The 25,356-nt window shown below is 48.1% G+C and overlaps 1 pseudogene across 1 annotated transcript; it reads left to right on the plus strand.

The window, feature by feature from the left end:
* Positions 1-411: 411 nt before the first annotated feature.
* On the plus strand, positions 412-25,040 carry LOC309621283 (thimet oligopeptidase-like; annotated as a pseudogene). The gene is made up of 8 exons: positions 412-435; positions 21,623-21,758; positions 21,959-22,334; positions 22,414-22,609; positions 23,610-23,661; positions 23,768-23,896; positions 24,533-24,671; positions 24,885-25,040. The product of its transcript is annotated as a thimet oligopeptidase-like (transcript).
* The last annotated feature ends 316 nt before the right edge of the window (positions 25,041-25,356 follow it).

Genomic DNA, 25,356 nt, shown 5'->3' on the forward strand with positions numbered 1-25,356 from the left:
GCGCTTATTCCTGGAATTGAACTTATTTCTAAGAATTTTACATTCTCCATGCTACCACATTACACCACAATGCTATATAGTAAGGTTCTCTAAGAAAGCTTCAAGGCCCATACCCCCAAAATATTGTTGTATATCCTTCCTGTACTAATAAACTCTCATTGTTTTTACTATCATTCTACTGACCATTATTTCAGGAAATATAATTGTAGTAACAAGCTCACACTGGTTAATGGTATCCCCATTCTAATAAAAAACATGAACCCATAAGCTACAGAAGCATCCAACAAATATTTTCTAAAACAATCCACCACATCAATACTACTTATAATGGCTATTATCATTAATCTAATATACTCTGGTCAAAGAACACAATGAATTACAAAAATCTTTAATCCAGCAGCATCCACTATCATGACAATCGTCCTTGTCACAAAAGTAGGACATTCCCCATTTCACTTCTGAGTGCCCGAAGTAACTCAAGGCATTCCATGAACAGCAGGCCTGATGCTATCAACATGACAAAATTGCACCCCTATCAGTTTTATACCACATGTCACCATCCATCAACCTAAACATACTGTTAATCATAGTGATATTATAAATCATAGTTGGACGCTGAGGCAGACTTAGCCATACTCACCTGGAAAAAATTACAGCCTCCTCATCAGTTGCCCATATAGGATGAATAACAGCTATTATAATGTATATTCCAAGTATAACAATCCTAAACATACTAATTTATATCATAACAACACTATCTTCTTCCTATTTATACCCAGATCATGTACTACAAGGGTATCATTATCACACACATGAGATAAAACACCTCCCATCAGGATCCTTATCCTCAGCATTATAGTGTCATTAGGAGGTCGCCCACCATTATCAGGGTTTTGACCCAAATGAATAATTATCCAAGAGATAACAAAAATGATAACATCATTCTACCAACACTAATAGCCATCACAGCAGTCCTCAGCATATATTTCTACTTGCAGCTAACATACTCCACATCACTAACTATATTCCCTTCATTAAACAACACAAAAGTACAACAATTTGAACATACAAAACAAATAACTTTCCTATCATTACTCATCATAATAGCCACACGGTTACTACCCATAACACCCATCCTATCAGTGCTGGACTAGGAATTTAGGTTAGTTTAGACCAAGAGCTTTCAAAACCCTAAACAAGTACAATTTACTTAATTTCTAAAAATAAGGACTGCAGGACTTTCTCCTATATCAATTGAATGCAAAGCAAACACTGTAATTAAGCCAAATCCTTACGAGATTGATGAGTTTTAACCCCAGGAAATTTTAGTTAACAGGCAAATCCTCTAGTCAACTGGCTTCAATCTACTTCTCCTGCCTTTGAGAAAGAAAAAAGAAGAAAAAAAAAAAGGCAGGAAAATCACCAGCAGAATTGAAGCTGCTTCTCTCAAGTTACAATTCAATCTGTTGATTCACCACAGGGTTTGCCAGAAAGAGGGCTCAATCTCTGTCTTTAGATTTACAGTCGAATGCTAGCTCAGTCATTTTACCTCTGTTCATACACTGCTGATTATCTTCAATAAATCACAAAGATATCGGCATTTTATCTTTACTATTTGGTGCTTGAGCTGGAGTAGCAGGCAGCGCCTTAAGTATATTAATCCTGGCTGAGCTATGCTAACCTGGAGCGCTACTTGGAGATGCCCAAATCTGTAAGGTAGTCATAACAGTCCCTGCACTTGTAATAATTTTCTTTATAGTTGTACCCATTATGATTTCAGGGTTTGAAAACTGACTTGGGCCACTAATAACTGGGGCACCTGAGGTAGCATTTCCCCCAATATATCATATAAACTTTTGACTACTTCCCCCATCATTCTTACTCCTACTCATATCACCAATAGTAGAAGCTGGTTCTGGTACAAGTGGAACCCTATATTCAGCTCTAGCCTGCAATCTGGCCCATGAAGGAGCCTCTGTCGACCTAACCATTTTCTCCTTACATTTAGCAGGTGTCTCTTCAATTCTTGGTGCTATTACTTTTATTACTATAGTCTTTAATACAAAACTAGCAGTCATATCCCAATACCAAACACCAGTATTTGTTTAATCTTTCCCAACTATAGACATATTACATAATTACCACTCTCAGTCTGAGCAGCCAGAATTGCCATATTGTTAAGAGATAGAAATCTAAACACTACTTTCTTTGACCCTGCAGGAGGAGACTGAATCCTATACCAACAGCTATTTTGACTCTTTGGTCACCCTGAAGTCTGTATTCATGGCCTACCAGGCTTTGTTATAATCTCACATATCATTACATACTATTTAGGACAAAAAGTGCCTTTCAGCTATTTGGGACTAGTATGAGTCATGTCCACTGGCTTTTTAGGATTTCTCTTGTGGGCCCATCATATGTTTACCATAGGGATAGCTGTTGACTCAGGAGCATACTTTGCATCAGCTACCGTAATTACTTCTATCCCTACAGGAGTAAAAGTATCTAGCTGATTAGCAACTCTTTATTTAAGTTTTCTTTCTCGTTTCTTTTTTTTTTGGCTGCGTTGGGTCTTGGTTGCTGCACGTGGGCTTTCTCTGGTTGCGGTGCACGGCCTTTTCATTGCAGTGGCGTCTCTTGTTGCAGAGCACAGCCTCTAGGCGCGTGGGCTTCAGTAGTTGTGGCTTGCGGGCTCTAGAGGGCAGCTCAGTAGTTGTGGTGCACGGGCTTTTTGCTCCGCGGCATGCGGAATCTTCCCAGACGAGGGCTCGAACCCATGTCCCCTGCATTGGCAGGCGAATTCTTAACCACTGTGTCACCAGGGAAGTCCCTGGTTAGCAACTGTTCACGGAGGTAATATTATATGACCTCCCACTATACTATGAGTTTTAGGCTTTAGTTTTTCTTTTTACAGTAGGTGGTTTGACAGGAATCATCTTAGCCAACTCATCCCCAGACATTGTCCTCCAGGATACATACTATGTAGTAGCACACTTCCATGACCTAATGTCCATGGGAGCAGTCTTCACTATTATAGGAGGCTTCCTACACTGATTCCCACTATTCTCAGGTTATACAGTTAACTCAGCATGAGCTAAAATTCACTTCACAAGTATATTTGTAGTAGTAAATATGACTTCCTGCAGCACTTTCTTGGCCTCTCAGGGATGTCACTACATTAGTCTGAGTACCCTGAGGCACACACAACATGAAATATTTTATCTTTAGGCTCATTCATCTCAGTAGCAGCAGTAATGCTAATAATCTTCATACTTTGAAAAGCATTTGCGTCTAAACAAGAAGTCTTAGCAGTGGAAATTGCTACTCCTAACCTAGAATGGTTACACGAATGCCCTCCACCATATCCTATGTTTCAAGATCCTACCTATGTAAATGTAAAATAAGGAAGGACTCAAGTCCTTCTCAACCAGTTTCAAGCCAACACCATAACAATTATGTCTTTCTCAATAAATGAGATAAAAGTAAAAAGTGATGTAGCTTTGTCAAAGTTAAATCATAGGCTAAAATCCTGTATATCACTAAGGCATATCAGTTTCATCTAGGCTCTCAAGATACAACATCACCGATTACGGAAGGACTTTTACATTTTCATCATCACACATTAATAGTGATTTTTAAAATAAGTTCTCTAGTCCTCTATATCATTTCACTAATATTGACATCTAAACTAACTCATATGCATAGAATAGATGCACAGGTAGAGAAAATGTGAACAATTTACTAGCCATTATTGTAATCTTAATTGCCCTATCATCATTGTGAATCCTTTACATGACACATGAAATCAATAACTCTTCCCAAACCATAAAAACTATGGGTCAGTAATGATACTGAAGCTACAAATACACAGATTATGAAGATTTAAATGTTGACTCCTCTGTAATCCCCACATCAGAGCTAAAACCAGGAGAATAATGACTAATAGAAGTCAACAACCGAATAGTTAGAGATAGTCATTGAATATCAGTTTCATCTGAAATTGTTGTACACTCCTGAGTTGTTCCTTCTCAGGCCTAAAAAGAGCTATCCCAGGATGCCTAACTTAAAGAATCCTAATACCAACAGGACCAGGCCTATGTTGTGGACAAGAGAGCTCGTTTTCCTGAGTTCAAAGACAGGACAGAGGGATATGGCTGAGATATGGGGTGAATCTGGAGCCCATGGGGATGCACTTTCCAAACTCCAGGATAGGAATGGGGCCTCTAGGGTCCCAGGCCACCCACCACACCCTCCCGAGCAGGATCTGGACAACATTCCCTGTCAGTGATGAGGCAGCCCTAATACTGGTCATGCCCCGATGTTGTGTCCTATGTGGGCCCCATGCTCTTGGGACCACATCCCACACTCTGCAGGTCCATGCTACAGGGTCCTTCGTGCCTCAGGAGTACCGACCACACAATAAGCAGTTCCCTCCCCAACCAGCAGGAGGAGGGGAGGAGAGCAGGGGCACCAGGGGAATCTCACTCAGACAACAACACCCCAGGGGTGCCAGCGGGGACAGTGATGATGCAGATGAGGCACAGACCAAGAGATGGGACCAGAGGACACAAAAGGCAGCTGGTCAGGTCCTGGCTCATCTGCACCCAGGACACCTTTGTCCCATACACCCCCTTCCTCATACACCCTCTCCTTAAATGCAGATTCTTCAGATGCAAACAGGCAGAGCTTCAGACTGAAAGTCAGCTCTTCCAAAATGACCCATCAGCAAACACTGCAGGATTCCACTCCCTGTGCTTTGTGGCTGCTTCCCACTAACTATCTAGTTTACATTTGGTAGTGTATATATGTCCATGCCACTCTCTCACTTCATCCCAGATTACCCTTCCCCCTCCCTGTGTCCTCAAGTCCATTCTCTATGGCTGAGTCTTTATTCCTGTCCTGCCCCTAGGTTCTTCATAACCATTTTTTCTTTTTTTTTAGATTCCATATATATGTGTTAGCATACGGTATTTGTTTTTCTCTTTCTGACTTACTTCACTCTGTATGACAGTCTCTAGGTCAATCCACCTCACTACAAATAACTCAATTTCATTTCTTTTTATGGCTGAGTAATATTCCACTGTATATATGTGCCACAGCTTTATCCATTCATCTGTCGATCCTGCCAACACTTTTACTTTACTCAACTGAGACCAATGTCAGACTTGTAAGGTAATAAATTTACGATGTTTTGAGTCACTCAATTTGCGGTAATTCGTATGAAAGCAATAAAAAACAAATACAGAGGTCCTACAAGAGCCAGGCTATATATTTATATTTAAGTATTTCTAAAATGAATTTAACCCTGTGATTCACAGCAGCAGCAGCTTCCAAGGGATCCCACCACACACCTGAGGCGAAAGCAGCCTAATAAAGAAGCAGTGACAGCAGCAGGTCACTGCCCCACACTTGGGGTAGAGGGGGATTTGATCTACTGTAGCAGCAGCATAGCCTGAATGGGAATGCATCCTCCTGTGGCACTAGTCCCATCAGCATTAGTCTAATCTGCTAGCATCTGCTGTGCCAACAGGCCCAACGTATACAAACCCTCCAACTCAGTAGCATTAAGTGAGCCAGGCTCAGTGTTTCCTGAAACTCATATCCAATGGCACTGGAAAGCCCAGATATCACCTACTGTTATGAAAACATAAAAAAAAAACAATAACAGAAGACTGGCAACTTCAGAAAGAAAAGGGGAACAATGGAATGGGTGAAAACAAGTGGGATAAATATAAGAGACTATCATTAGTCTCATGAGTTTCTTAAATTCCCTATGATGGTCAAAGCAAAAATTATGACACCATCTGATGTGGTTCTCAATGTATATAGAGGAAATACTACAGAAAATCATACTTTAAAACTGGGGACTATTAAGAGACCTAAATGGAAGTAAAATTTTGAAACTTCACTTGAAGTAATAAAAGACAGATTCCAGTAGGCTATGATAAGTTACATATGTATAGTGTAAGGCCAAAAGCAACCACTAAGAAAACTATACAAACAGTATACACAAATGATTATAAATAAATTAGATTAAAATGGACTTACCAAAAAATGTTTAAGTAACCCACAAGAAGGCAAAATAAGAGAAACACAGGATTGAGAAACTAAGGTAAAAGACAAAACAAAAAATAAAATGGTAGACCTAATCTTTAACATAGCAATAATTACATTAACTGTAAATGATCTAAATAACCAAGTCAAAGACAGAGATTGAAAGAGTAGATGAAAAAATCACAAGCATGATCCAACTCTATACTGTCTATAAGAAGCTTACTTTAAACATCATGATATAGGTAGTTCAAAGTAAAAGGATGAAAAAGGTATATCATGTGAACATTCATCAGAAAAAGCAGGAATGGCTATATTAATATCAGATAAAGTAGATTTCAGAGCAAAGGAAATTATTAGGGGCAAAGAGGGTCATTACATAAAGATAACAGGAATAATCCACCTAGATGACCTAGTGATACTAAATGTGTGTGCACCAAACAACAGAACTTCAAAACACATGAAGCAAACACTGAAAAAGGTAAAAGGAGAGAATTTCAAATCCACAATTATTATTTGAGACTTCAACACAGCAATTTATAGAACCCCCAGAGAGAAAAATCAGCAAGGGTATGGAAGAACTGAAAACATCATCAATCAACAGGATATAACTGACATTTAAAGAACACACTCAATAAAAGCAGAATACATATTCAAGTGTCCATGGAACATTCACTCATATACCATACACTGGGTGATAAAAAAAAAACATTAGCAGATTTAAAAGAATTAAAATCATAGAGAGTATATTCTCTAGCCATAATGGAACCAGACTAGAAATCAATAACAGAAAGACAACAGGAAAATCTTCAATCACATGAAAACTAAACATCACAATTCCAAATAACTCATGGGTAAAAAGTCAAGGAAAAATTTTTAAATGCATAGAATAAAAGAAAATGGAGATATAACAGATCAACATTTGTGGAATAAAGTGAAAGCAATGCTGAAAGGGAAGTTTATAGCACTAAATTGGGAAAGAAAATATTTCAAAGAAATAGTCTAATTTTCTATATTAAAATAGTAAAAACGGAAGAGGAAAAAACACTAAACAAGCAGAAAGAAGGAAATAATAAAGATGAAACAAAAATCCATGAAACTGAAAACAGGAAAATGGGGGGGGGGAGGAAATCAATGAAACAAAAGGCTGGTTCTTCAAAATAAACAATCTCATCAAGAAAGATGTAGCAAGACTGATCAAGATAAAAAGAGAGATGGCACAAATCACAGATATCAGAAATGCAACCAGGGATACCATGACATATCCTGCAGGTTAATAAGGGACAAGTTATTATGAACAAGTCTACACTATAAATTCAAAAATGTGGATGAAATGGACCAATGCGTCTACACCCAAAACTACCAAAACTCAGCCAAGATGAAAGAGACAATCTCAATTTTCCTGTAACTATGAGAAACACTGATTTTTCATTTAAAAACTCCCAAAAGAAATATTCAGGCTTAGATGTTTCACTTTTACCCAAGACTTAAAGAATTAACACCAATTTTACATGACTTGATAAGAAACAGAAGTAGAGGGAACAGTTCCTAATTAATTTTATGAAGCCAGTATTACCTTGATACCAAAACCAGACTGGGATAGTATAGAAAGAAGAAAACTACAGGCCAGTATTTTTTATGAAATTGGCTGTAAAAATCCTCAGCCAAATATTAGCAAATTAACTCCAGAAATATATAAAAAGAATAATATACCATGACCAAGTGGTATTTATTCCAGTTATGCAAAGTTGGTTAAATATTTGAAAATCAAACAATGTAATCTACCATATCCAATAGACTAAGGGGGAAAAGTCATGTGATCCTAATCATTAATGCAGAGAAAGCATTTGACAAAATCCAATCCCATTCATGATTTTAAAAAAAGAAGAAAAGAAACTCCAAGCAAACTAGGAATAGAAAAGGAACATACTGAAACTCATAAAGATGATCTACAAACAACCTATACCGACATTATATTTAACTGTGAAAGACTGAACGCTTTCTCTGTAAGATCAGAAACAAGGCACCGATATCTGCTCTCACCACTTTTATTAAATATATTACTGGAGGTTCTAGTAAGAAAATAAAGCAAAAATAAATAAACAGATAAATTTAAAAGTTAAATTTTTAAAAAGTTTATTTAAAAGATGAAAGAACTATTCCTACTATGTTGAATAGGAAGGAATATATCCTCCTGAATGTTGAATAGTAATATATCCTATTATATTGAATAAGGAAAACTAAAACTGTCTGTATCTGAAGATGAGATGATAATCTAAATGGAGAAAATACCAAGGAATCCACATAAAGCTTGAGAAATATTAGTTTGTAAATGTTTTAGAGTACAAGATCCACACAATTTTATCAAATTATATATTAATAACAAATGTGTAGAAGCTTAAATAAAAATATGTGATGCCATTTACAACTGACCTAAATAAATACTTAAATAGAAGCCCAATAAGACATTTATAGGACCTCTATACTGAAAATTACAAAATGCTGATGAAGAAAATTTTAAAAGTCCCAAACAAATAGGGAGACATACCTTGTTCATAGATTAGAAAACACAACATAATAAAGCTGTCAATTCTCCCCAAGTTAAGAGGCTTAACACAATTACTCTTAAAATGCCCTCAAGGTTTTTGTGGATATAGACAAGCTTATTCTAAGATTTATATGGTAGGAAGAGGCTGAAGAACAGCTAAAACAATTTGTAAAGGAAGATTAAAATGGGAGGAATTAATCTACCCAATTTCAAGATTTCGCAGTAATGATGGAGGGTAGATACATAGATCAATGGAATAGAACAGAGAACCCAGCAATAGACTGACACAAATACATTTAACTTGGTTTTGACAGCAGTGCAAAAGCTATCAAGGAAGAATAGACTTTTCAAAAAATGGTACTGAAACAGTTGGACATCCCTCGACAAAAACAAACAAACAATGAACCTTAACCTAAACCTTACACATCTTACACAAAAATTAAATCAAAGTGGATCATAATCTTAAATGTAAAAGCAGGACATTTTTAGAGAAAAAAAATAGGAGAAAATCTTTGGCATCTACAACTAGGTGAATAATTCTTAGACTTGACACCGAAAGTATGATCAATAAAAGCAAAAACTGATCAATTGGATCTCATCAAAATGAGTTTAAAATGCTTCATAGAAGATCCTTTTAAGTGGATGAAAACTCAAATTACACAGTGGGAAAACATATTTGAAAATCCCATAGGAGACAAATGACTTGTATCTATAATATACAAAGAACTCTCCAAACAACTTAAAAAAATCCAACTAGAGAATAGGCAGAAGACAGGAACAGACATTTCATGGAAGAGAATATACACATGGCAAAGAAGCACATGAAAAGATGTTCAACATCGTTAGCCATCAGGGAAATGCAAATTAAGACCATAATGAGATATCAGAGAATAACTAAAATTAAAGTATAGTGACAACATCAAATGCTAGCGAGTACGTAGAAAAATTATATCACATCACTGGTGGGAAAATAAAATGGTTTAGCCACTCTGAGAAACAGCTTGACAGTCTCTTTTAATCCTAAAAGTAGATTCACCCTACAATGCAGTAATTGTACTCTTGAGCATTTATCCAAAAGAAACAAAAACTTAATGAAGTTCCCACAGAAACTTACACATAAATGTTCATAGCAGTTTTATTTCTAATAGCCACAAACTGGCAACTCCCCAAATGTCTTTCAATGGGTGAATGTTGAAACAAATTGTGATAAAATCTTATGATAGAATACTACCGAGCAACAAGGAACAAATTATTAATATATGCAAAAATTGAAATGAACTTCAAGGGAATGATGCCGAGGGAAAAGTTTTTAAAAGCCAATCTCCGAAGATTAAGTAATTCATGATTATGTTTACATATTATTCTTAAAATAACAAAACTGTGGAGATGGAGAACAGATTACAAGTTGCCAAGGGTTAGAGATGGGGGTAGAAGGTACAGCGGGGGAACTTTGTGAGGTTTTTGTGGTCCCAGTACAAATAATACAGCAATCTTGGTTTTAATCCCTAAAGATTTTTAAAAGCAATTCCTAATAAGAGGTGTCCAGATATTTAGCAATGGCAGCAGATTAGAGGTATAGCTCCCCAACATGACAACTTCGAAAGAGATCTATACTATCAATACTAATTTAATGCATATGTTAATTTTTAAAAGGCCAGTCACAATACTTAAAAGGTACATATCTTAACGATATTACTCTGGGTATCCAGCTATACCAGATGGACTAGCAGGATTTTCTGTCCATTCAATCTTATTTAAGACAGTAAATCTTATAATAAGACAGTTAAAAAAAGAAAAAGAAAAACAACAAACCTCAACTACAGTTGGATATTCTCACAGCAAGATGAGGTGAAAATACGTAGCAGCGGTTCAAAAGCTTAAGCAGTGGCACCTAAATTTGGCTGCACATTAGAATCCTCTGAAGCACTTTTTAAAAACCCTCACACCGACGGTTGGTCATGCTAGACCAATACTATCATTTTAACTCTCCTCAGACGATGCCAATGTCTAGCCAGAACGGAGAACCAGCGGACTAAGCAGAAGGGGATGTTTCTACAAAGATCTCTTAACAACAAGTCCTCTCACCCAATCAAGATTTACCTCCCCGCAAAGGGGTAAAGAAGGCTAGATGTTGTCCATACTTGCTTAGCTTTAATTAGCACTTGTGACTTGCCCAAAACCTAGATCATGTTTCCCCTAAATTTCATGTTATTCCCTAAGTTTTTCAAACCCAAGGCTAAGGGGTTTGCCAGGATGAGATTTTAAGCGCTCACACAGGGGAAGTCCCTGGCAAACCAGGACAGCGGTCACTCTACACTGCAATGTAAAGCATCCTAAATAACCCTGCCACTGCTCCCAGATACTAGTCTGTGCCAACCAGTGGAGAAAAGGCATTCTCCATTACTACCATGGCAAATGCTACTGTACTTACCTTGGCTAGTCCCTATCTTTTCCAGGCGCCACTCCCCTTCACCTGCTGGTGGACGCTTCGGCCAGCTGACAATGCAGATATTTTCAAACTTTAAGGTGAATAAAAATCATCTGGAGGGCCTGTTGTAACAGAGATCACTGAGCCCCACCAGAGTTGCTGATTCCATAGGGCTGGGACCAGGCCCTAAAACTTGAATATCTAACACATTATCAGGGGATGCTGGGAAAGCTGGTCAGGTAATGGTAAAGCTGGCCAGGAAAAAGAAACCCGACATGTCAGATCATAAAGTACGGAAGGGCAAGCCCGCCGGCAGTCCAGGCCGGGGGAGGGGGGGACCTGGGTCCCCAGCCCTAAAGGGCCAACGGCAGACCGGCTCGGGCGCCCCTCGGAAGCGCGGGGTCCCCGCGGCCGAGTCTGTGCCCCCGGCCGGCCCGGCTCCCCTCTGCCCACCCTGCGCGCGGGGGCTGGAAACGGCCGCGGAGAACCAGGCAGGGCGGGAAGGGGGGCTCCAAAGAGGGTCTGGCGACTCGAGTCGCTCCGTTACTCGGTGGGCTCAGCGCGCGCCGTGGGGGAAGAGAGGTGGAGGTCCGGGAAGAGGGGACGGGCGGCACTCACGTAGACCAGCAGCAGCCATGGGTAGACGGCGGGCTCGGCCACCACGGGCGACTCCAGCCTCAGCTTCTCCCCCACGTTTTCGCGCGCGGCCCCCGCACCAGGCTAGTCTGGCGGTTGGGGGAGGGGCGGGGCGCCGCCGGCGGGGGCGGGACAGGCGGGCGGGCGGGCGGGAGGCTGAGGGGAGGGAGCCTGGCCTGGGCCTCAGCCGGCGCCGCCGCCGCCGCCGCCGGCCTGCTCCCGTCCGGCCCCCGGCTCCCTCTTTGTGGTCACAGGCCCGGGGCCTCCAGCGCTGCTGCCAACTGGGGCCGGCGTGAGGCAAGCACAATGAGCCGGGGCCCAGCTGAACCACTCACACGCGGCTAGCGCCTCCCGCCCCGTGGACCCGCCCCCACGCACGCACGCACGAACGCACGCACGTACGCACGCAAGCACGCACGCACGTCTTCAGCTGCCCCCCGGCCACACCCACCGGCCCGAAGTGGAGACCCGGGGAGACCCCTCGGGGCCTGGGGTGGCGGGTTCGACTTCCCCCCTTGACGTACCGTGACACCTCCCCCCCAATATGTTTCTAGGTATTATATGTATATATGAATATATTATTATATACACACTTGCGTATGAATTTATATGTGTATGTACATGCGCATATTTACATATAGGTGTGTGTGTGTACACATTGTATATATGTATGTGTATATATCTTATATATATGATATATGTATGTATATATACGATGAATTTCTATATACAGTACATATATATTTTTATGCTATATGCTTTTATATGTAGGTGTATATGTGTGTCTATATGTATGTACGTGTATGTATTGCATATATTATATGTGTATGTATGTATACTGTCTATATGCACACCTAAATATCTTTGTATGTGTGTATATATGTATGTGTGTATTGTATATACTATATGTGTATATGTGTGTACGCATACTGCATGTGTACACAGCTGTATATTTTTGTATGCTTGTACATATGTACATGTGTGTGTATATACACACACACCCCATATGGATTCTGTTTGTCTGGAGAACCCTCACTGATACGGACACTTATGACAATTGAGTACCTGCTCTTTGCCAGCCAGGGAGCCAAAGGCTTGTCTTTTGGTGTCTCCCTTAAGTATCACGAGTCCCAGGAGGGAAGGTGATGCTGCTCCTACCAGTTGAGGTGCCTCAGGGTCAGTTAGGTGGACAGGGCGGGGGGCTGGAGCCTGGTGGAGCCCAGGTGGAGTTCTAGCAGCAGTACAGCCTAGCAGTCCCACTTCCCCGGGTGCTTCTCACAAAGACGCCGAGGGAGAGTCGGGACCTGAAGGAGGGAATGAGGAAGCTTCCGTGGGTCCGCAAGCCCAGACCAAGGCTGACTCGTCAAGAGTGTTAGAGGTCAGGACTGTGGTTACCCTGGGGGTGGGCTTACACAGAGCCATTCATATCCTGAAAAAGTATCCATTCTGCTCTTGTTTGTATGGTTACCCCCCTCCCCCAAATCTTTTAAAAACAGATTCTCTTGGTTGCTGGGAACACACACGGGGAAGTTGTGTGTGAGGGGGTATGATCCAGGGGACAGGGAGGATAAGCCCCCCACTCGTAGGGCAAGGAGTGGCTCAGCTTTGTGAGCTGAGGATGGCCCACGAGGTTCCAGAGAGAAGGGTCCCTGCTCCGTTCCTGCTCTGTGCACCCCATTCCCAGCCTGAGAAGCCCAGAGCCACCCACCCCCCCGCAACACACACACACCGGGGAGGAGAGTCAGTCACCCTGGCTCCCAGCCTCCGGCTCCAAGGCTCCCGGCACTAGGAGCTATTTTCTATTGTCTCCGGAAACTCTCTGTCTGTCTCTCGCCCGGCCTCCCTCCCTTCCTCCCTCCCTCCTCCGCTTCTTCCCCTCCAGCTCCATCTGTCCTCCCCTCCACCCTGCATTTCTACCCAGGATGGCTCACAGACAGCTGCTCCCCGTGCCCACCTGCCACCATTCCATGGATGTCAAAGCAAGCCCTGGGGACTTCCCTGGAGGTCCAGTGATTAAGACTCCGAGCTTCCACTGCAGGGGACGCGGGTTCGATCCCTGGTCAGGGACATAAGATCCCACATGCCACACAGCACGGCCAAAACAAAATGAATAAATAAAGTTATAGTGATGAAACAGCCCTAGTGGTGCAAGGATGGGACGTATAGCTCTATGGTATAGAAAAAAGGTCCAGAAACAGATATATGAGAACTTGATATGATAGAAAGTGGGGAAATTAAGGAGTTTTCAATAAATGGCATTAGGACAATTGCATATCCATGTGGGGAAAAGTAAATTAGAAAAAAAAAAAGCAAGCCCTGGTCAGGTGTGACCTTGGGCCCAGGGCCATTGGCACAGGTTGTCATGTGGGATGTTCTTCCTTAGACTCCTCCCTCCCTCCTGTGTCACTGTCACTTCCTCCAGAACCTTCCTGGACTCCCCTCCACAAGCCCGGGGTGTGCCCTCACCCGCCCTGGATCACCAGAATTCCAATCCCGGCCCACCCTTCCCCGCCAGGTAGAGAACTGTGCATGGTCAATAAGACCGTAGAGGTCATTGGCCATTGCTATTGCAGCTGGAATTGTTACTGTGTTTAGATAGGGTGACCAACACCCGCCCCCAGTTTGCCCAGGACCGCTCAGGTTTGAGCGCTGGAACTCTGGGGAAACTCTCAGTCCCGGGGAACCCCAGAAGGCTGGTCAGCCTATTTAGGACAGATCTTTCACTTGATCTCCCAACCCCCGAGAGCCAGAAAGGGAATCTCCCCCCTCCTTCCATTGTAACCTTCATTCATTCATCCACTCATCCCTTTATTCAACTCCTTTATTCAGCAAGTATTTATGAAGCATCTACTACACAGCAGACACTCTTCTAGGTGCTGGGGACATAACAGCATCCCTGTCCTCAAAGAGCTCACGTTCTAGCGAGGGCAGCAAACAGTAAACTGAGAAGGTGTGATTTATTACATGGGGATGATGTCTCGGAGACCACTGCAGGGCAGGGGAGGTGGGAGAGGAAAGGGGCAGTTCTAAATGCAGGCGCTGACGGGATTGGGGCAGACCTTGCCCTGGGCCAGGCTGGTTGCTTCAACACAGCTGTCCTCGCCCAGAGCCATCCTGCCCCCACCTCACCCAGTTCTTCCGTGATGTGTGGGGAAAATCTGTGGTTGTCACAACTGGGAGGGAGGGCCCCTGGAATCAAATGGGTGAGGCCAGGGATGCTGCTAAACCCCACACAGTGCCCAGGAGGGGCCCTCAGCAGAGGATGACCCGCCCCGAATAACCCCAGTGCCACGGGGGAGACCCTGCACTAATATTATTCAGACCCGCTGGTGCCCCGATTCCTGCACAGGCAGGGACTCTAACCGGCTCACCTCTGTATCCCGAGGTGACCTAGAGTGGGGCAGCCACGAGGGCTGAGATGAGTATCAGGGGTGAAATGACAAACCTCTGCACCCACTCTCCCCTCCGCACCCCAGGGGCGATGGTCTCTATCTCCTCCCCGTGCAGGTAGCTTTTCCCTGAGCCATTTCTTCTTGTCAAGGTCCCTGTCGCAGGTTGGGTTCCCCGAAGATGACGTTGAGAGCAAGGATTGGAGTGCAGGTGGTTGATGTGAGGCGTGCAGGAACAGATACAGCTGCCATAGGGTCCCACAATTCCACTCCCGGGCATAGATCCGGAGAAAACTCTAATTCAAAACTATACATACACCCCTGGCATTTCCCTGGTGGTCCAGTGGTTAAGAATCCACGCTTCCAGTGCAGGGGGCGTGGGTTCCATCTCTGGTCAGGGAACTAAGATCTCACATGCCGTGTGACAATAAAAGAAGAAAGAAAAAAGAAAGAAAGAAAGAGAGAAAGAGAGAAAGAGAGAGAAAGAAAGAAAGAAAGAAAAAGAGAGAGAGAGAAAGAAAGAAAGGAAGAAGGAAAGAAGAAAGAAAGATACATGCACCCCAACGTTCATTGCAGCACTATTTACAGTAGCCAAGACATGGAAGCTACCTAAATGTCCACTGATGGATGAATGGATAAAGAAGATGTGGTACATATATACAATGGAATATTATTCAGCCATAAAAAGAATGAAATAATGCTATTTGCAGCAACGTGGATGGACCTAGAGATTATCATACTAAGTGAAGTAAGTCAGAAGAGAAAGACAAATATCATATGATCTCACTTATATGTGAAATCTAAAATACGACACAAATGAACTCGTCTACAAAACAAAAACAGACTCACAGACATAGAGAACAGACTTGTGGTTGCCAAGGGGGAGAAACAGTGAGGGAGGGTTGGATTGGGAGTTTGGGGTTAGCAGATGCAAACTATTAAATATAGGATGGATAAACTACAACGTCCTACTGTCTAGCACAGGGAACTATATTCAGTATCCTGTGATAAGCCATAACGGAAAAGAAAAAAGTTTTATTTATAGGTTCCATCCCTAACTGAGCTGGCCCATCGCCTCCCATGGTTCTAAGTGCAGCCCGAGGCTGCAGACTTCCCACCGTGGTCTTCAGCTCCAGAGCAAGCCACCTGCGAACCACCCACATCTTCCCAGCGGCTGGCAACTCTCCTTTGCTACTGATTCCAAGACACATCCAAATAGCAAAAATGTGACCATGAAAAGAAACTCAGGCATGTTCAAATCAGGGAAATAACATTCTTAGCTCTGTTCAGTACTCGCTTAATTTTACAAGAGCTTAGAGTTACAAAAAAGTTGCAAAGATCTGTACAGAGTGCCGTGGACCCTGACCCAGTACCCCTATTTCCAACTCGTTAGTACCTTAGTACGAGATGTTTATCCAACTAAGGAACCAAGATGGATACATTGTTATTAACTAAAGTCCACACTTTATTAGAATTTCCCTAGTGTTCCCCTAACATCCTTTTTCTGTCCCAGTCTCCTCTGGGCTGTGACATTTCTCAGACGTCGCTGGGTTTTGATACCTTGAAAGTTTTGAGGACTGGTCAGGTGTTTTGTCCCTCAATTTGTTTGTCTGTTTGTTTTCTGGTGTTTTCTTATGGTTGGTCTGGAGTTATGGGGTTTGGGGCGGAAGACCCAGACAGAGATAAAAATGCCATTCTCCTCAGGTCACATCAAGGATACACACCATCAACGGGACTTATGACAAACGATTTTACCCTTGATCACCTGGCCAGTATCGTCTTTTTTTTCTTGCTGCGTTGGGTCTTCGTTGCGTGTGGGCTTCAGTAGTTCTGGCTCCCAGGATCTAGAGTGCAGGCTCAGTAGTTGTGGCCCACGGGCTTAGTTGATCTGCGGCACCTGGGATCTTCCCGGACCAGGGCTTGAACCTGTGTCCCCTGCATTGGCAGGCGGATTCTTTTCTTTTCTTTTTTTCTTTTGCAACCAAAACTTTAATCCCAAGGATTCTCACAAAACATATTACAAATGACAGCATGAAAAAAAAAATTGCACAGTAACTCAAAGTTCAGCTCTACAATATACTCTTAATCTGGCAGGACATTGGTATCTTGATAATCTCAAATTTCCAAAAAATATTACAAAGAGCTATGTATTCATGTACAGCAATCACAGAGGGGACGTATGACCTAACTCAAAGGTAAACTAACTTCCTTGAAACTTCTTAGATTTTAAACTCCCTGGACAACCTCTTGTCCGGTGTGAAGACTAGTGGAATTTTTAAACCTCTAATCTAGGGTAAGGGTGCGGCTTTCATTTTTACCTGCTGGCTTGGGTTCACAGCACCTTTTAAAGACTGCTTGCTTAACTACAGCTGCATACCATATCCCAGCTACAGAAAGTCTTTTCAATGTTTGCCAGTGTTGTTTCCATAATAGTAAACATCACACTTTAGGTGGGCAGGAGTTAGAGTTTTATTATCAGTCTAGGCAAGACCAAAAATTCAAAGCAAGTTCAATTTTGCTTAAGGGAACATTGTAAGGTAACAATTCTTCATATTACATGCCTCACAGGACCCATTTCAAACCATAGAGAATGACACCTTTATGTGTCACTCTCCCAAGAGACAAACAAATGTGAACAACTAAAACATTTAAAAAGTGCACCAAGCTTCGGAAGTCTCAAACAAAACTTGAATTTTCTGTACATACTCCTGCCAAATGAAGTTATTGCCTGTACACCACTCCTCTTGCAAAGTGGTCTTCTATTTCCTTTCATCTGACCTAGATCGGCTAGGAGACCTAGAGAAAAATCGGGACGGCTTGTGATTTCTCTCTTGGGACAGGGATCTCTCTCTTCTCCTATATCTAGAAAGGGACCTGCTCTGGCTGACGGAGAAGGCTCTCCATCTTGGAGATGTGTGGGAGGTGGAGGACTCCTCCTCCCATAATCATCTCGAGGGCGACGACCCCAAGAAGGAGGCAGTCACGATTTCGACTTCTCTTTTCCCATTCGACAGGTCCACTCTTACTCGGCAGCCACATAGTGTTCTCCCATCTAGTTCTCGGACAGCATCGGCTGCATCTCGGGGATCTTCACATTCAACGAGAGCGAAGCCGGGAGGGTTTTTAGCAACCCACACACTTCAGAGTGGTCCATAATAGCCTAAAGCTCGTTCCAATTCAGCCTTGTTACCACTGTTTCCAAGATTCCCTACATAAACTTTACAGTCCAACGGACAGGAATCACGTTGCAAGACTCTCGTGGCTCCTGGGTTTCACGGGCCACAGGGTGGTCCCGGGCCTCTAGAATCTGGTAGCTGAATCTGCTCGCACAAGCTGTCCTGTGGGGATGCGTTTCCCCCTATGTGTCCAGCCCGGGTCCCTGCTGTCTTGGCCCGGCCTCCCGGGTGAGAGGGTGAACCCCAGCTCCCTGGAGCAGACACTCAGAGCCCTGGTGACCGGACTCACGGCTGATGGGGCTGGAGCGGTGGCTGGATGCGTGTGGCCAGCCTGGTGGTGTCTGGCCCCGTCTGCAGTTCCAGCTCCAGCTGAGAAAGAGCCTCCCTGTGTTACTTTCTCCTGGTTGTGTAAGGATCCCCGGTGTCATTTGACAGAAATGTAGACGGTGTGTTCTTTCTCTCTTTTCTCCCTGCTTCCTCTCCTCCCTCTCTGCCTCCCTCTCTCCCTGTACCTCTTTCCCTGTTCCGCTCTCCCTCTACCTCTTTCCCACTCCCCCTCTCTCTCCCTGTCTCTTCCTCTATCCCTCCCTCTCCCCCTCTCCCTCCCTCTCCCTCTTTCCTCTCCCTCTCTCCCTCTCCCTCTCTCCCTCTTCCCTCTCTCCCTCTTCCCTCTGCCTATTTCCTCTGCCTCTTTCCTCTCCCTCTTCCCTCTCCTCTTTCCCTCTCCTTCTCTCCCTCCCCTCTCCCTCTGGGAGGGAGTGAGGGAGATGGAGAGATGGAGGGAGCGGGAGAGTTAGACGGAGAGGGAGAGGGAGAGGGAGAAGAGGGAGGAAAGGGAGGGAGGAAACGTCTCTCCCTCCCTCCCTCCCTCTCCTCCCTTTCCCTCTCCCTCCGTCTCTCCGTCTCCCTCACTCCCTCTCAGAGAGGGAGAGACGGAGGGAGAGGCAAAGACAAGAGAGAGGGGGAGAGGGAGAGAGGGAGGGGGAGAGAGAGGGGGGAGAGAGGGAGGGGGAGGGAGACGGAGAGGGAGAGACGTGTCGCCCTCCTTCCCTCTCCCTCCCTCGCCCTTTCCCTTCCTCTCTCCCTCTCCCTCCCTCTGTCTCACCCTCTCCCTCCCTCTGTCTCTCCCTCTCCCTCACTCCCTCCCAGAGGGGGAGAGATGGAGGGAGAGGGAGAGACGAGGGAGAGGGGGAGAGGGAGAGAGGGAGGGGGGAGAGAGGGAGGGGGGAGAGAGGGAGAGAAGGAGGAGAGAGGGAAAGGGAGGAATAGACCTCTCTCTCTCTCCCTCTCTCCGTCTCTCCCTCTCTCTCCCTCTCTCTCCCTCTCCCTCTCCCTTGTCTCTGCCTCTTCGTCTCTCTGTCTCTGGGAGGGAGTGAGGGAGATGGAGAGACGGAGGGAGAGGGAGGAGAGGGAGCGAGGAAGAGGGAGAGAGGGAGGGAGGGAGGGAGAGAGGGAGGGAGAGAGGGATAGAGGGAGGGAGGGAAAGATGTCTTTGTCTTTCCCTCCCTCCCTCTATCCCTCTCTCCCTCTCCCCCCTCCCTCTCCTGCTCCCTGTCCCTCTCCCTCCCTCTATCCCTCTCTCCCTCTCCCCCCTCCCTCTCCTGCTCCCTGTCCCTCTCCCTCCACCTCCTTCCCTCTCTGGAGAGGGGAGGAGGTGGAGGGAGAGGGAGCACGAGAGGGAGAGAGGGAGAGGGAAAGAGGTATAGGAAGAGCGGAACAGGAAAACAGGGACAGGGAAAGGGGGACAGGGAGAGAGGGAGAGGGAAAGAGGGAGAGGGAGAGGGAGAGCAGAGCAGGGAAACAGGGACAGGGAAAGAGGGAGGCAGAGAGGGAGATGGAAACGGGGAAAGGGAGGGGGGACGGATAGAGGGAGAGGGAGAGAGGGACAGGGAAAGAGAGACAGGGATGGAGGGAGGGAGAGAGGGACAGGACAGGGCAAGAGGGACAGGGAGAGAGGGAGGGAGAGAGGGAGGGAGAGAGGCAGAGGGAGAGATGGAGGGAGACTGAGAGGCAGGGAGGTAGAGGGAGGGAGGGAGGGAGGGAGACAGAGACGAAGACAGAGAGGGAGACAGGGAGAAGGGCTGATGGGGGCTCCCTCCCCCTCCCATCCTCTGCCCACTGCTTTCTCTTTTTTCTGCTTCAACAAACACCAGGCGCCTTTCAGATCAGCCCTGAAGTCAACGTTGATGCTTGGGACGGCCTGACCTCCCCGCTACCTTCCAGCCCAGGACCACAGCTGGGAGATGAAGTCTGCGGGGCCCTGGGGGGGGCGGCGGCGGCGGAGGTGGTGGAGGCAGGCACCTCCTCTGACGCCCAATCTCTCCTCGTTTACGAGGCAGCCGCCAGCTCCCCTCCCTGACTCCCCAAGATTTGGGGCCATTTTAATATGTGTCGATAATGCCATGAGCTACTATTTAACTTTTCCACGAGGACCCATCTCCCGAAATGCAGTGGTTTTCAGGCTTGGCTGCACTAGAGAACCCCCAGGGAAAGGAGAGACGTCTGTACCTCCCTCTCTCTCCCTCTCCCTCCGTATCTCCTTCTGGCTCTCTCCCTCTCCTTCTGGGGTGATGCCCGATGAGCTCAGATTCGCAGATGTTCCCCCCATCCCCTCTCTGTGCCTTGCGTGGGGCCTGGGCCTTCTCACTGTGGCCCGGGAACAGCCTCGACATTCAGACATCGGTTCCTGCAAGGACACTTGCGTTTGGTCCACACCGCATGTGGCTGCAGTCTGTGCTTCTCCCGTTTAGCATCTTCAGTAGATGGGGGCTGTGCATGAGCCCTTCATCTTCCCCGCAGACACCACTGGTGCTTGCTCGGCCTCGCGGGTGATGTCCACGGGGGACAGACCTGTGTCCCCACCTTCTTGGGCTGCAGACAGGCCACATTGGTCCTGTGGTGACTGGGGGCTCCCAGGAGAACCCCACCGCAGACCCAGAGAGGTGGCCCCAGAGAAGGTGGCGTACGCCTGGGGCCAGGCCTCACCAGCCAACCACGGGCCACCTGCAGCAACAGGTCTCTCGCCGTCCAGGGGCTGGGTGTTCGGGCGCCGTGGGGATGAGCTGCTGTCTGCACGGCAGCCAAGTTTGTATTGTTGAGCCCGGGGAGGCCCCTGGGTGGCTCCTGGAGAGCCTGGTCACATTTCTTCCTGCCCTTGGCCTTAGAGCTCATCATGGTTCATGCCGTTTCTGGTTCCAAAAGGACCTGTGTTCATAAAGACCACATGTTAGGACAGCACCAAAGTGTCTAGAAATCCAGGCCAGGAGGAGGAGGGAGGGGGTTTGGCTGTGCCCGCCAGTGGCCTGAGAGCCCTCCCACCCACAGAGACCTGGCCCGGGGCCTGTGGGGAGGGCGTGGCCCACGGTCCCCAGCGCTGGCTGTCTCTGGGTTCCAGGAGAACTGCGCGATCCTCGGGGAGCTGGTAAGGCTGCAGGCTCAGAAGTCCCGCCTGCTGGGATTCAGCACGCGAGCCGACTCTGTGCTGGAGATGAACATGGCCAAGACCAGCCAGGTGGTGGCCACTTTCCTAGGTAACCCCGCCTCCCCGAGTCCCAGTGGGGACGGGGGTCAGGTGGACCTTGACTGGACGTGGTGCTGCCTGAGACCCCACTGTGTCAGCCCTTGGGGGTCGCCTTCCCCAACCCTTCATTCTGCCTCGAGGGGCGTGGGGTGGGGGGCGGCTGGGCGGCTGCCACAGGGACATAGCTGAGCCTCTCCCCTCCGCCCGCAGATGAGCTGGCCCAGAAGCTGAAGCCCCTCGGGGAGCAGGAGCGGCCCTGATCCTGGAGCTAAAGAAGGCTGAGTGCCAGAGGCGGGGCCTGCACTTTGACGGGCCCATCAACGTCTAGGACCTGCGCTACTACATGAACCAGGGGGAGGAGACGCGCTACCACGTGGACCAGTACCTGCTCAATGAGTCCTTCCCCATGCAGGTGGTCACGCACGGGCGGCTGGGCATCTCCCAGGAGCTGCTGGGGCTGACCTTCGACCTGGAGGAAGGCGCCAACATGCGTCACGAAGATGAAGATGTGAGGCTCTACACGGTCCGGGACGCGGCCTCGGGCAAGGTCATCCATCAGCAAGTTCTACCTGGACCTCTACCCTCGGTGCATGCGTGGGGGAACCTGTCGGCCGTGGGCCGGGGCTCCTCTGTGGTAGTGGGGCCTCACCCGCGTCCCTCCCCAGGGAAGGGAAGTCCGGGCACATGGCCTGCTTTGGCCTGCAGCCGGGCTGCCTGCAGCAGGACGGGAGGCGCCAGATTGCCATCGCGGCCATGGTGGCCAACTTCACCAAGCCTACGCCCAACCCGCCCTCCCTGTTGCAGCATGATGAGCTGGAGACCTACTTCCATGAGTTCTGGCAAGCGATGCACCAGCTCCGCTCCCAGGAGGGTGCGGGCGAGGGGCTGAAGGCAGGGGGCGGGGAGGGCCCGGGCTCTCCCGTGGTCCTCAGGCAGGCCCTCGCCACGGGATTCTTCCGCTGATGTCACCCCGCACGAGGAGACGCTCTCGGTGTCAGTTTCCATCATCAAACCCCACGCACTGGGCGCGTAAACAACGGAAGTGGATGTCCTCGAGACTCTGGAGGCTGGAAGTCCCAGATCAAGGAGTCAGGACTGGTTCCCTGCATGTTAAATACAGGTATTCAAGAGTTGCCTTTAAAAAAGACAAAATAGAAGAAAGGAACGTTGCATGCAAGGCTGGTGACAGGCAGTGATGAGAACCAGAGGTTAGGCTCTGGGGCCGGGAGCACCACGCCCTGTGAGGTCCTGGGGCTGCTGCAAGTCTCGGTGGAGGCTCAGCAAGTCCCAGTGACTTCCCAATGGGGGGGTCCCCAGCTGAGCGTCTGGGCCCAGGACCCAGTGCTCGTTCAGTCTTCCTGCAGTCAGCCCTTCGTCCTGAGAGCGATGCTCTCACAGACTGCAACCGGAGCGCGTGGGGACACTTTACTGAGCTGTGCAGCCGTCACTACTGCCCTGTTCTGGAACATTTCCCTCACCCCAAAAAGGTCCCTCACGCCCTTAGTTATCATTCCCTCCCCTCCCCTGTCCCTGACAACCAGGAACCCACTCTGACTCTGTGGATCTACCTGTTCTGGACGTTTCCCCTCAGTGGGGTCACACCCTGTGTGTCCTTCTGTGTCTGACTTCTCTCGCTGAGCACCGTGTTCTCACGGTGCATCCACGTGGCAGCGAGTGGCAGGGCTTCACACCTTTGCGTGGTCGAGGGCCGGAAAAAAGACAAACGAAAAGAAGGGCACGTTGCCTGCGACTCTGGTGACAGCCGGGGATGAGAACCAGAGGGTAGGCTCTGGGGCCGGGAGCGCCGCGCCCTGTGAAGCCCTGGCGCTGCTGCCAGTCTCGGCGGGGCACGAGCAGCGCCGTCCCCCAGGAGCTGCTGGACAAGCTCATCAAGTCCCGGCTGGCCAACCCCCGTGCGGCCGGGCCGAGGGAAAGGAAAGGGGCTCCCGGACCGCCCGGCTGGAAAGCGCGGCCTGGACACAGTGCCAGCGCCCCCGTCTCCTTCCTCCCGCCCTCCAGGCCTCTTCAACCTGCGCCAGATCGTCCTGGCCAAGGTGGACCAGGCCCTGCACACGCAGACGCCCTCGGACCCGGCCTAGGACAATGCCCGCCTCTGCCAGGAGATCCTCGGGGTCCCAGCCACGCCAGGTAGCCAAGCGCACGCCGGGCCCACCTTAGCGGTCGGTTGGCGGCTACTGCCCAGGTCAAGAGGATCCTCTGGTGGTGTGTGAAGGGGGACCGACTGACGGGCTCTGGTCGAGGCTCGCTGACCTCTGGCCTCTTCCTGCCTGGGTTCCTGGGCTGGTCCCTCCAGCTGTGGCCCGCGGAGTCCGAGGGTGGGCTGGGCGTATCTGCACGTGCTTTCTGGAGAGCCTGGAAGAGGCAGGAGAGGGCTTCATACCCCGGACGGAACACGTCGACGAGGTTTGCCCGAGCGTGTCGGTGCGGAGACGCAGTTCACTCCCTCGTGAGCGCTTTAACCCGCGCTCTCCCCGTGCTGGAGGGCGAGCCCTGACTCATCCCTCGGAGCCTCGGGCAGCTGTCCCTGTAAGAGGCTTAGGGGTGAACCCTCGTGAGCTTCAGCAGAAAGTCGGCAAAGATTGATTTGTGTCCCTCCACTGAGTTGCCCGCAAGGTCCCCGTTTTCTAGAAGTGTTGGGCCAATACTCCCTCTAGTGGCAGGGGACTCAGACAGGGCTGCTTTGAGGCCCCAAGCTCTGGGCTCTGGGGAAGGGGCACGGAGCGGCCAGGGGGCCGGGCAGGAGCCTCTCCGCGTGTGTCCCAGGGACCCACCTGCCTGTGACCTTCGGCCACCTGGCAGGAAGCTACGACGCCCAGTCCTATGGCTACCTGTGCAGCGAGGTGTACTCCGCGGACACGGTCCACACACTCGTTTCAAGCAGGAGGGCGTCCTGAGTGGCAAGGTGAGAGGCCGGCCTGCCGTGCAGACCAACACGGAGGTCCTTGGCCTGGGCCTAGATGCTTTTGCCGCCCGCCTGGGCCTGCCAGGCTCTGAGGGCCCTGCCCAGAACCCCCTGCTCCCCTGCCCTTTGTTGAGTCACAGCAGAGGTGGCCACACCCACACCCTCCGTGAAGGGGGTGCTCCACCCTCCTGCAGCCCCGCCCCCTCTCCTCAGGTTGCCATGGACTACAGAAGCTGCATTCTGAGGCCAGGGGGCTCCGAGGATGCCAAGGGCATGGTGAAGCTCTTCCTGGGTTGTGACCCCATGCAGGACGCCTTCCTCCTGAGCAAAGGGCTGCAGGTTGAGGGCTGCAAGCCGCCGGCCTGCTGACGGCACGGGGTTTTGCCCCCCCGGGCGGGCCGGGTGCCTTAGCGCCCCGTCGGGGCGGGGGAGGGGCCGTGTGTCCTCCCAGCCCCCGAGTCCCCGGCGGCCGGCCTAGGCCAAAAGTCTCCACCTGGAAGTGTCTGGAAAGCCTGGCATCAAGGCTCCCCCTTGTTGCACTAATGCAATCCCTTCCTGGGGAGCTTTCCTGGTAACAAAACGGTTCTTTGAAAACGCAGCCATTAATAAAAAAGACTCTACTCCTGGTCTCTGCCTGCCGTCCCTTCCACCACAGGAGTGGCATGGGGGCCGTCACACTGGGGGG

The sequence above is a fragment of the Balaenoptera borealis genome (genome assembly GCF_965194805.1).
Source record: "Balaenoptera borealis genome assembly, contig: HAP1_SCAFFOLD_248, whole genome shotgun sequence".
Taxonomy (NCBI): Eukaryota; Metazoa; Chordata; class Mammalia; order Artiodactyla; family Balaenopteridae; genus Balaenoptera; species Balaenoptera borealis.